The sequence below is a fragment of the Gorilla gorilla genome, chromosome 5 (genome assembly GCF_029281585.2).
Source record: "Gorilla gorilla gorilla isolate KB3781 chromosome 5, NHGRI_mGorGor1-v2.1_pri, whole genome shotgun sequence".
In the NCBI taxonomy this organism is placed as follows: Eukaryota; Metazoa; Chordata; class Mammalia; order Primates; family Hominidae; genus Gorilla; species Gorilla gorilla.
In genome coordinates, this window is record NC_073229.2 from 174,433,994 (window position 1) to 174,445,238 (window position 11,245).

At 44.8% G+C, this 11,245-nt stretch overlaps 1 long non-coding RNA gene across 1 annotated transcript; it reads left to right on the forward strand.

Annotated features, from left to right (window-relative positions):
• The first annotated feature begins 4,698 nt into the window (after positions 1-4,698).
• On the forward strand, positions 4,699-7,506 carry LOC129534286 (uncharacterized). Its single transcript, XR_008680817.1, has 2 exons — positions 4,699-4,798; positions 7,314-7,506. It is a non-coding gene; the product is annotated as an uncharacterized lncRNA (long non-coding RNA).
• Positions 7,507-11,245: the final 3,739 nt, after the last annotated feature.

Here is an 11,245-nt window from a genome sequence, read left to right on the forward strand (position 1 = left end):
GTGGCTGGCAGAAGTAAGAATGAACACATAGAGGGCTAAAAGGTGAAACTAAAGATTTCTGCAGTGGTCTGTATTCCATTGACAATGTGTCCCTTGAAAGTGGGTCTTCATCACATTCAGCCTTGGATCCCAGCACCCAGCACAGTGCCTGCTATGGTAGGTCATCAGTAACCATGTGTCCAAGGAATATGTCTAAGCCCACCTTATTATCTCACAGATGCTTGTCATGGAATTAACCATAACTTATAAAACAGTGGCTGCCAGGCCTTTCCAGCCATAAGAGATGTGCTCTGGAACCGACTGTCTGGTTCCAAGTGTAGCCTCTCCATTTTCCAGCTGTGCCACCTTAGGCGAGTACCTAACCCTCTCTGTGCTCCATTTCCTTCATTTGAAAAATGTAGGTGATCATTGTTTCTACATAGGGTGGTTGTGCAAATTGAATGAGTTGATTCATATGAGGTACTTAACTCACTCAGTGCCTGGCACATAGAAATACCCAATAAATGTAAGCTATTATTCCTATTATCATGTACACATATGCCCTAAATTCTTTTGTGTTGAGCCCCACATTCTTCACTTGTAGGAAATCCAGACTTCACAGATTGTTCTTCCTCAGATATTTTCCAGATTCCTGGGTTACCAGGAATAATTGTACACATTGGAAGTAGATTGATAAATATATAATTAATAAGATTTTGCCTTCTGGAAAAGAATCCCTCCAAATTAAAACAATCATGATTAGCCTAGTGTATTAGTTTGCAGGCTGCCATAAACGAAGTAGCAAAAACTGGGTGGCTTAAACAACAGAAATTTATTGTCTCATAGTCCAGGAGGCCAGAGCCCAAGATTAAGATGTTGGCAGGGTTGGTTCCCCCGGAGCGCTCTGAGGGAAAATCTGTTCCATGCCTCTCCCTGAGCTTTTAGCCTCAGGCGTTCCTTGGCTTGTAGGGAGCTGTCTTCTCCCTGTGTCTTCACATTGTCTTCCCTCTATAAGTGCCTGTCTCTATGTCCAAATTTCCCCTTCTTATAAGGATGCCAGTCATAGTGGATTAGAGTCTTCCTGATGACTTCATCTTAACTTGATCATCTATAAAGACACTATGTCCAAATAAGGTCCTATTCACAGGTGCTAGGGGTTAGAACTTTAACATCTTTTGGGGGTATCCAGTTCAACCTATAACACCCTGCTTTCATACTGGGCCCAGTGAACTGTAAACTGTGCTTATATCTTGGCCCCAAAGTAATGCCCTTTAACTGATTAATAAATTCCTGGTTTCAAGGTATTTATGTGCAGAGGACTCCAGCTGACTAATGTTGAGGGCCATGTGCTGTTATTTTAACATTTACTGTTGTTATATTTCAACATCTTTTTTATATCTTACAATAAGCCCTCATTTAGTTGGTGATGCTAGTGGGAAAATATGGGTTGGAAATAAAACTAGAAATAAAAAACTATGATGAAGGCCAAAACCATGACACATACTATGCTATTACCTTCAGAGGAGAGGAGGCTCCGTGAAATATCAGAGACACTGCCAAAATAATTTTTACAAAGCATTATTACATGGTTGTTGATGTACACACTCTGAGAAGTTATTTCCCTTCCTTACATTTATTTCCATGTAAAACTGACTTTGGGTTATACAAGGACTTCGGGCTGAGTCCCTCGGTGCAACACTCCAGCTCAGCACTTATGGAATGCTGCATGCCCGCCCACACATCTTCACCCGCGGCTCCATTGGATGAAACATCATTTCCTGAGATATCACCCTGAAATGTATAGGGAGGCAACTGTCACTATATCATGTAGATGCAGTTACTGAGATACACAGAGCCTAGAGGCTAGTAAGAGGCAGGGCCTGTTTGTGCCATAGCCTCCGGTGGAAGAGCGTGGGAGAACAATAGAACCCTTCCATGTGTACAACACTGAGTTCAGAGTGTTCAAGGAGCTGGTTCCAAAGTTCTTAGAAAGATAGCAAAATCCGTAATGATGGGAAAAGATGAAGTTACCCACTGTGGATCCATTCTGCACTGTTTCTCCTTGAAGTGAGATCAAATGCCTGAGCACGAGTTGTCCTGAGGTCTCCTCCTTTTGAAAGAGATTGGCCAGAAATCAATTGCCTGATTGAAGTCAGCCTTGCTGTTAACTAAAGATCAAGCCAGATGGCGCAGGTCACTAAAGACGACTGGTTCTGCCCCTGCTGGGAACAGTTCTTGGGCCAGCTGCTCTAAGTCCCCCGCCAGCTTTCCACAAATGTCTGACCATCTTGTCACCCTCTTCCTGCAGACATGATCAGACACATTCCCTTCCCCTGAGCGTGTCTGTAGGGAACTGTGCAGTGCCAGCAGAGTTCTGGAAGGATGAAGTGCTGAGTCTCTGTTGGGTACAGACACATCCAGTTACTGGCAGGACAGAGTAGTGCTGTGGGCATTTAATCAAGATTCTGTTAGGCAGGGAGGTGTGCTGAGGCTGGAGTTCAGCAGGGAATGAGAGCAATTGCTTATATTTCCTGAGGAGCTACGATGTGCCAGCTCAGCACTAAGTGCTTCATATGACATTACTTCATTTAATTCCCACAACATTCCAGTGAGGCTGCTGGGTACTAGTACTGCTACTGTCCCTTTTCACAGAGAAGGAAACTGAGGTTCCAGGTCATAAAGAAGTTGCTTAAGTATACAGCTAAGAGCAGGAGAGCCAGGATGTTAGCCAGTTGGTCTGATTCCAGAGTAAGGTCTTCAGGTCTTGGAATCAGAGTTGGTCTGATTCCAAGGTTGGTCTGTCTGCAAAGACATCAAGGAGTTCACAGTGCAGTGGGAGAGAGAGACAAGCCAGCTGGGATTATATGAAATGATATGATGGTATGATATGGTAATGTGATATGATATATGATATGATCTGGTATAATGATATATGATGATATGATATGGTATGATGATATGATAATATGATATGGTAAGATATATGATGATATGATATGGTATAATGTATGATATAGTATGACATATGATGAAATGGTATGGAATGATGATATATGATATGATATGATATGGTATAATGACATATGATGATATATGATGATATGATATGTTATATGATATAATATGGCATGATGATGTATGATGATATGATGTGGTATGATATAGTATGATATATGATGAAATGGTATGGAATGATGATATATGATATGATGGTATGGTATGATGATGATATATGATGATATACACGATATGACATGGTATGATTATATATGATGATATGATATGGTATGATAGATATATAATGATATGATATGGTATGACATATGGTATGATATAGTATGATATATGATAAAATGGTATGATATGATATGATAATATGGTATGATATATGATGACATATGATATATGATATGATGTATGATATGATATGGTACGATGATATATGATATATGATATGATATGGTATGATGATATATGATGGTATGGTATGATATATGATATGCTATGGTATGGTATATGATGATGTGGTATGGTATGATATATGATATGATATGGTATGATGATATATGATGACATATGATATATGATGATATGTATGACATGATTTGGTATGATGATATATGATATAATATGGCATGGTGATATATGATGATGTGATATGGTATGATGATATGATATGATATGGTATGATGATGTGATATGATACAATGAAATGATATCATATGGCCTGTGATGAGGCAGTGGAAACAGGGAAATAACACTGGATGGAGTCTTGTGGGGGCAGGGAGATCATGAAAGCATTTCCAAAGTTGGAGTTCTAGCTGTGTGTCCCTGTAGCACCCTATGATGGTTAATGTTATGTTAACTTGACTGGGCCATGGGATGCCCAGATATTTGGTCAATGTTATTCTGGGTATTTCTGTGAGGATGATTTTGGACAAGCTTAACATCTAAATTAAGAGACTGAGGACAGCTGATTGCCCTCCCCAGTGCAGGTGGGCCTCGCCCAATCAGCTGAAGGCCTGAAGAGAACAGAAGGCTGAACCTCCTGTGAGTAAAAGTCCTCCTGCCTGGCTGCTTTCAAACTGGGACATCAGCTTTTTTTCCTGCCTTCAGACTCGAACTGAAGCATCCACTCTACTCTTCCTGGGTCTCCAGCTTGCAGACTCCCTCTGCAGATCTTGGGACCTGCCCACCTTTATAATTACGTGAACCAATTCCTTATAATGAATCGCTTTATTTGCACACACACACGTCCTATTGGTTGTTTCCCTGGAGAGCCGCGACTTGTACACACCCTGTTCTTATTCTGTCACAATGCCTGTTACAGCATGTCAGCACTGCCCATTTAACTGCATCTCCTACTGAGCTGGAAGCTCTGGTGGATAGGGGTAGGTCTGCTCATTCACTGCTGCCTTCCCTGCACCTGGTATCATGCACACAGAATAAGCCTAGCAGAATGCCTGTGGATGGACTGACCAATGAAAGTAATGAGGTGCTGGGACCCGAAGGCTGAGTGGCATGAGTCATGAGGAGGCGTAGGTGGAGTTGGAGGTGGGAGGAGGATGATATAGCAAAGGTAATGGCATGAGTCAAGCGTCTGGCCGAGAATGGGCACAGTGAGTCTCAGACATCAGTGACTCCAGCAGGGCTGGAGCCTGCAGGGGGGGTGGCCAGTGAGGGGGAGGGGAAGCTGGATGATTGGATCATGAAGGGCTTTGCACAAAAGTTAAGCAGTTCGACTTTATCCTGCAGGAAGTGGGGGCAGCTAAAGAGTTGACAGATTCTGAAGCTACCTAGCCGTGTGACCTTGGCCAAGGTATTTAACTCTGGACTTGGGTTTTGCTGTTGTTTGGTTAGTTCGTTTCTTTTTTCCATTAGAAAAATGAGGGAAGTAATGTGCCTGGGATGGTTGTGAGACTCCCATGGGCGTGTCGAGTGCTGTGTAAGGGGAGGCATGCTGGACATCTAAAGGGGCAGTGGGCATGGGGCCCACCTCAGCCTTGGCACACAAGCAAGTCCACAACATCCTTCTCCTCTGAAGGCTGACAATCGGCAGAATGTGATGAATGACTGTCTGATGGCATCAGAGAGTTGCAACGCTGTTAAAAGAAAAGCCTTAGACAGATTAAGTTTAACAGAGTTTCACTGAGCAAAGAACAAACCACAAATCGGGCAGCCCTGAATGAGAATAGGTTCAGAGAGGCTCTGGCCCAGCCACATGGTCAAAGAAGATTTATGAATAGAGAAAGAAAAGTAACAAACAAAATGGAAGTGAAGTACAGAAACAGCAGGATGGGTTACAGCTCTGCATTTGCCTTATTTGAACATGGTTCAAACACTTGGCCACCTGTGATTGGCTGAAACTCAGCGCTTGGCACAAAGGTTATAGTTGTGTACAGCCAGCTAGATTACAGTTCACCATGTACAGAGAAACCTGGCTGAACTTAAAAATGTAAGGAGGCAGTTTTAGGCTAAACTTGATCTAACAATGCTTTCCCCATGCGCCTGGCATTTCTGTCTTGGGAGCATCCAGATGAATAAATGACATCTAGGAAGAGTCCCAAGGGTCCCTGGGAGAGACTCACAGGTGCATGAGAGAGGAGTCTGTTTTGAAAGCAAGGCCCATTGAATTCCAACTAGAAAAATCTCCGTTCGTTTAAGAGCCATGTGTCTCCCTGCACTAGTTTGGTATTAATATTTATCCATGTTCTTAGTATATTCAGATCAGCTGCTGACAAGGCCTTTTCATTGGTCAAATGCACTACTCTGTATGAAGAAACATAGAAATTGAGTGGATTAAATATATATCTCAAAGCCTTCCAAACCCCACTTTGCTCCCAAGAGAACTATTTTATTTTTCTGAGCTCTCTAGAGGAAGAGAGGCAGATTAGTTTTCCCCACGGTGTAGTGACCAGGAACTCCAGAAATCTGGGGATCAGCAAGCCACTGCACCATTGCAGGGCTCCAGGGTCCTACTCCTTAGCCACACTCCAAGGACCAGGAATAAGCCATTGCAAATGCTAGTTCCAGGAACACGCTGACCCAGCTGCGATCCAGGGATCAAAAGCTAACACCAAACCTGTTGGCTACAAAGCTTCCTGTGAGCCCTGCCTCCCTTTCTACTTAAATGAGTTCCTAATTCAAGGCTGCATGAGGGCCTTTGGGTGGCCATTCACAATCACAAGGAAACCTCAGTTGCAGGAGAGTCTGGGATATTCAGTTTGCAATATAAGAAAGCCCTTAGCAGAAGGTTGGGATAGATAAAGAGCTGCCATATTGTCACTGATAAACTGGGTTTTTTCACCACTTTGTGTCAGTCACAAAAAAAGAACATCCAGCTGGAAAAAACAATCAGGCTTTATTCACTAGCCAAGGAATGGAGAAGGCGGCTCTCACTCGAAAGGTAGCTTCTTCCCAAACAATAGAAGGTGTGGGGTTTTAAGGACCAGGTGCAGGGCGGGAGAAGCGTGTTTGCATGTGCAGGGCGGGACTCCAGATATGCCTAATTCATAAATATATATGTTCATATATCACCTGTACACAAAATGGTGGAGATTTTCTTTTGGGGGAGGAAATTTTAGCATTGTAATGATATGTTAATGATCTGAAGGCAACTAAAGGTCATCTATTCCGGTTTGTGCTGGTTTTGTGGCGTCTTATCTTCCTCTGCTCTTTGGTCAGTGGTCAGCAAGCTCTGGTGCCATCCCAGGCCTTCCGGTTTCATTAAGCAGCTGTGCCTGTAGATAAAGGAACTAAAAGAAAATAAAAAAAGGAACTTTCCCAGTGACTTCATCAGGGCTGCCCTGGTAAAAATACTGGCTGCCCTGAAGAAGACCTAGATATTCCTTGTTTAGTGTATGCCCTTAAAGATCAATGCTGGAAGCTGGCAAGAGGGAACATTCTCACTAGCTTTCTATTTTAAACAGACATGATTTAATATATTTACCTAGAAAGGTCTGAGCACACATCCTCTACTCTACCTTCCTCCCCAGACCCCACATCCCAGCAAATCTGTACTCCAGGCATTCACAGTTTGCACAAATGATTTGCTAATCCAGGCTGGGGCAAGCCCCAAGAGAAGAGCTGACAATGACCAGTTTTCTGGGTCAGAGGCACAGAATCGAATGGGCCAGAGGGAGCCCACGTTCATCTCCCTTTCTTCCTCTTCAAATATTGCTCCCTGACCCTTTATCTAAGACTGGATGGTTGATGGTCAATAAAATTGAAGTTCCTAAGCTCCTAAAGAGGTTTATGGAAACCAGCGTTTAGCTGGTGTCTCAGTGTGGCTGGTTGGTTCCTAACCAGTCTCTGCTTCTAAACTTTACCTCCAGGGCCAGGCGGGTTCAGGCATGTTCCTGGCGGAAGGTGCTCTGATGCTGCAGAAGACAGTTTCTTCATGGATTCCAACTGCTTGATTTGTGGGAATGACTCAACCATGCCTGTTCTCCCCCACCTTTGATGAGGCATCTGACACTGAGTTAATTCATTTGCATGGTGTAGACTATAGTAAATCCAGTGTTGGGATACTGTGTCATCTTCTTTCTGATTATGATGGTAACAAACGCTTGCCATAGGAGACTGGAAAAATCTATCCTATAGGAATATTGGAAAATCTATCCTGTAGGAAGAAAGAAAAAACTCACCTAAACTTGTACCACACACTGTCAAATCTGGGCACTTTTCCTTCTTTTTGTCTTTTTCCCCCTAAAGCCACAGGCGTTTAAAAACAACCTGAGCATGAGTCAGCCTGTCTGTCCACATCTACATACATGTGATCAAGGCCCTCATCTTGCAGATACAGATCTATTCTCTTGCAGAGACTCAACCTTGGACAACATCATTGCTTTCCACTGCAATATTCATTACTCCGTCAACAAATTTTTATTTTTTATTCTTTTGAGACAAGGTCTCACCCTGTTTCACAGGCTGGAGTGCAGTGGTGCAATCATGGCTCACTACAACCCAAACTCCTGGGCTCAAGTGATCCTCCTGCCTCAGCCTCGTTAGTAGCTGGGATCACAAGTATGCACCACCATGCCCAGCTAATTTTTTTTCTTTTTGTTTTTTTGTAAAGATGGAGGCCTTGCTTTATTGCTCAGGCTGGTCTCAAACTCCTGAGCTCAAGCAATTCTCCCGCCTTGGCCTCCCAAAGTGCTGGGATTACAGGTGTAAGCCACTGTGTCCAGCCAGAAAGTTCTATTTTGTATAGCTAGCTTAACAAAACTGCTGCAGTGCTAGCCCCTATTCTTAGTCTATTGCCTATCTGGCCTCCACTATCTGGAAGATAGACAGAAGAGCCCACAACCTTCTCCAGACAACAAAGAAACTGGCCGGTGAAATCATCAAGAGGCTAGCTGGCGTCTGGGGGGCGTGAGGGAGTGCATTGCATTAATGAAGTCTTTTTATTCTTGGAAAAGTGTTTGGACAAAGGCTGTGCTATGCATATGGCGTCTCTGCAGCTCCTGGACATATGCTCTGACTGTGCTACTTCTGCACACAAAAGGTCAGCATATGGCTTCCTTTCTCTTTCCCCGAGGAAAGTGACAGGCTGGTCATGGATGCCTCACCTGCTGTTGCTCTCGCTCTGGAGAAAGAAGTGTTGGAGGCATCACTGCCAGTAAATCTTCACTGGGCTCCCAGCAGGCCTGGCCTAGCTTGACCCCTTCATGGGTAACAGCAGAAGGCCACCTGCTGCTCCGCGGCTGAACAACCAAACAGCACAGCTGCTGAGGTTAGGGTTTGAGGTGAAATATAGCCACACACATCTTCCAGGGTCACACGTGGGTAGCCTCAAAGGGCAAATAGGTCTTGAAATGATGGTCTCAGGGGAGAAACCACTTCCATGGCCTGTTCTGGAGCTGTCCAGCTTGGCAGGGTGAGAAAAGTCTGCAATGAATGGCCTTCCTGGGTCTTTCCGTCAGAGCAGCCTGGAGTGTGTGCTGAAGGTGAAACAGCCACCCCAGCGCTTCTCCTCCTCCTCCATACTCCTTCGTCCTTTTAGGTCCCCTGCCCTACCTTTGTCCTTGTTATTGCTGACAGTCAGAGCATCCAGGAAACAGAGCTGGGAAAGAAAGAAACCAGAAGAGAGGAGAGGGGCCTAAGATTGAGGGTTTGGAGAACAGATTAATGCTATGACCTTCAGCCGCCTGGGGACAAAAAGCACCTTCCAGAGAGAAGCCATTGAGCAGTCGGTGACGTTGCATCCATCAGGCTCGTACTGATTGTAGGATTTGATTTTTAAAAGGCACATGTTTATGACTACATGGCTTTCTTGTCCCACTCTATAGCAAGCTAACTGAAAGCACTTTCCCCCTTGTCAATCAGTTAAAGAGAAGGCTAGCAAATATGTCTGTGACAGAATAATCTTGGTGTATCCTAATTTCCACTTCATGGCACTGTGGAAAAAGACATCTGAAGGTGCTGTGGAATTATATGGACAAGGCTGCAGGCAGAGGGTGAGGCCGCGGAGAGATTCGACTTGGAACTTATTGGGAGGATATAGGGTGGAGACGCGTGATTCCGGATCACGTGAACCCAGGATGCACGTGAATTTCCTGCATCACCTAAGGAGGAAAGTGGGGAAGCTGTTGAGCGAAAGCAGCTTGAAATTCTTCTCGGGATCCACGTTCACGTAATTGATTCCTTCCTTCCTTGCTCCTTTTTTGCCCTTCTTTTGTTGATTGATTCTTTCTTTCTTTCATTAATCAAAATCTGTCTTCAAGGATCTCACCTTCAGCTCTGGGAAGAAAGCCCATTAAGCAACCTCAAGGCAGTAAAGAAGGCAGGAAGAGACAGGAATGGTCAGAGTATATTGAAAAACGTTCCTCAGTCAGTCTCCCAAATGTTCGGTGTATGCTGGAATCACCTGGGGTTCTCTGTACCGATGCCGCCTGGAAGACCAGGGGATCTCAGGTGGTGATCAGGAATCTGCATTTCACCAGCCCCTGTCCCCACCCCATCCCCAGGGCATGCTTTTGGAAATCTGCTCACAACGTGTCCCTCCCCCTCCTTCCTGCTTTTATTAACTAGATGTTAAAATGCTTGGAGTCACACTCAGGAGTGTGTGGAGTCTTCTCATGAGACTTAGGTCCTTGTTTTTCAGCACCAAGTAAACATTTCTAGCCTTTCTGTTTCTCACAGAACAATCCATTTCAAAGCCATACCTCCGAAGGGGCAAGGGTTTTCTCTAGACCATGCAGCATCACTGTCTCTGGGCCCTGCGGCTGTTGGAGCGGTGGGTACAGAGGTGCTGAAGGTGCCAGCTCATGCCCTGAGGCTGCTGCTGAGCTGCTCGGACTGGAAACCAGCACTGAGCCTTGTGTGCACAGAGAAAAAAACCACTGCGGAGTTCAAAGGACAAAAGACCCTTTGAACTTCATCGATACCTATGGCAATGGCTTGGAGAATAAAACCAGTGCTTTTTTTTTTTTTTTTTGAGAAAGAGTCTTGCACTGTTGCCCAGGCTGGAGTGCAGTGGCACAATCTCGGCTCACTGCAAGCTCCGCCTCCTGGGTTCATGCCATTCTCCTGCCTCAGCCTCCCGAGTAGCTGGGACTACAGGCGCCTGCCACCACGCCTGGCTAGTTTTTTGTACTTTTAGTAGAGACGGGGTTTCACCCTGTTAGTCAGGATGGTCTCGATCTCCTGACCTTGTGATCCGCCTGCCTCGGCCTCCCAAAGTGCTGGGATTACAGGCATGAGCCACCACACCTGGCCAAACCAGTGCATTATTAACACATGTTTCAAGCCATCGAATGTGGACCTGCAGTCTTTAAGCAGATCCCAGAACACCTTAGCTTGTATTTGTCCCTGAGGCCTGGCAGATGCTAGCAGTCCTGCCCCTCACTTTCACTCCTTCACCCTGTTTGACAGGCTAACTCCTAGGATGACCATATAATTATTCAAACCACATAATGTTGAGAGTGAAAAGGATGCAGTGGAATTGAACAAAAATGTATACCAGACTATCCTGGGCACTCAATCTAATGCCCACTTTCTTAAGAGAAGAAACATGAGATGGTCAGTGTAAATGAAGATAAACACTATGGCTCTGGCCAGTTTGATAAGAGGAGTGAGGAGAGATGTATATTTCTGCCATGTAATTCTCAGCCCAGAGGAGGCTGAGGGGCCAGTCTTTGCTCTACCGCTACTTAGCTATGAACTTTGGGCAACTGCTGGCCTCCCTCGTCTCGTCTCCTGCTCTGTAAAATGGACTGACCTTCCAGATCATTTCTGGGGCTCTGTACTAATAAGGAGTTGTGGG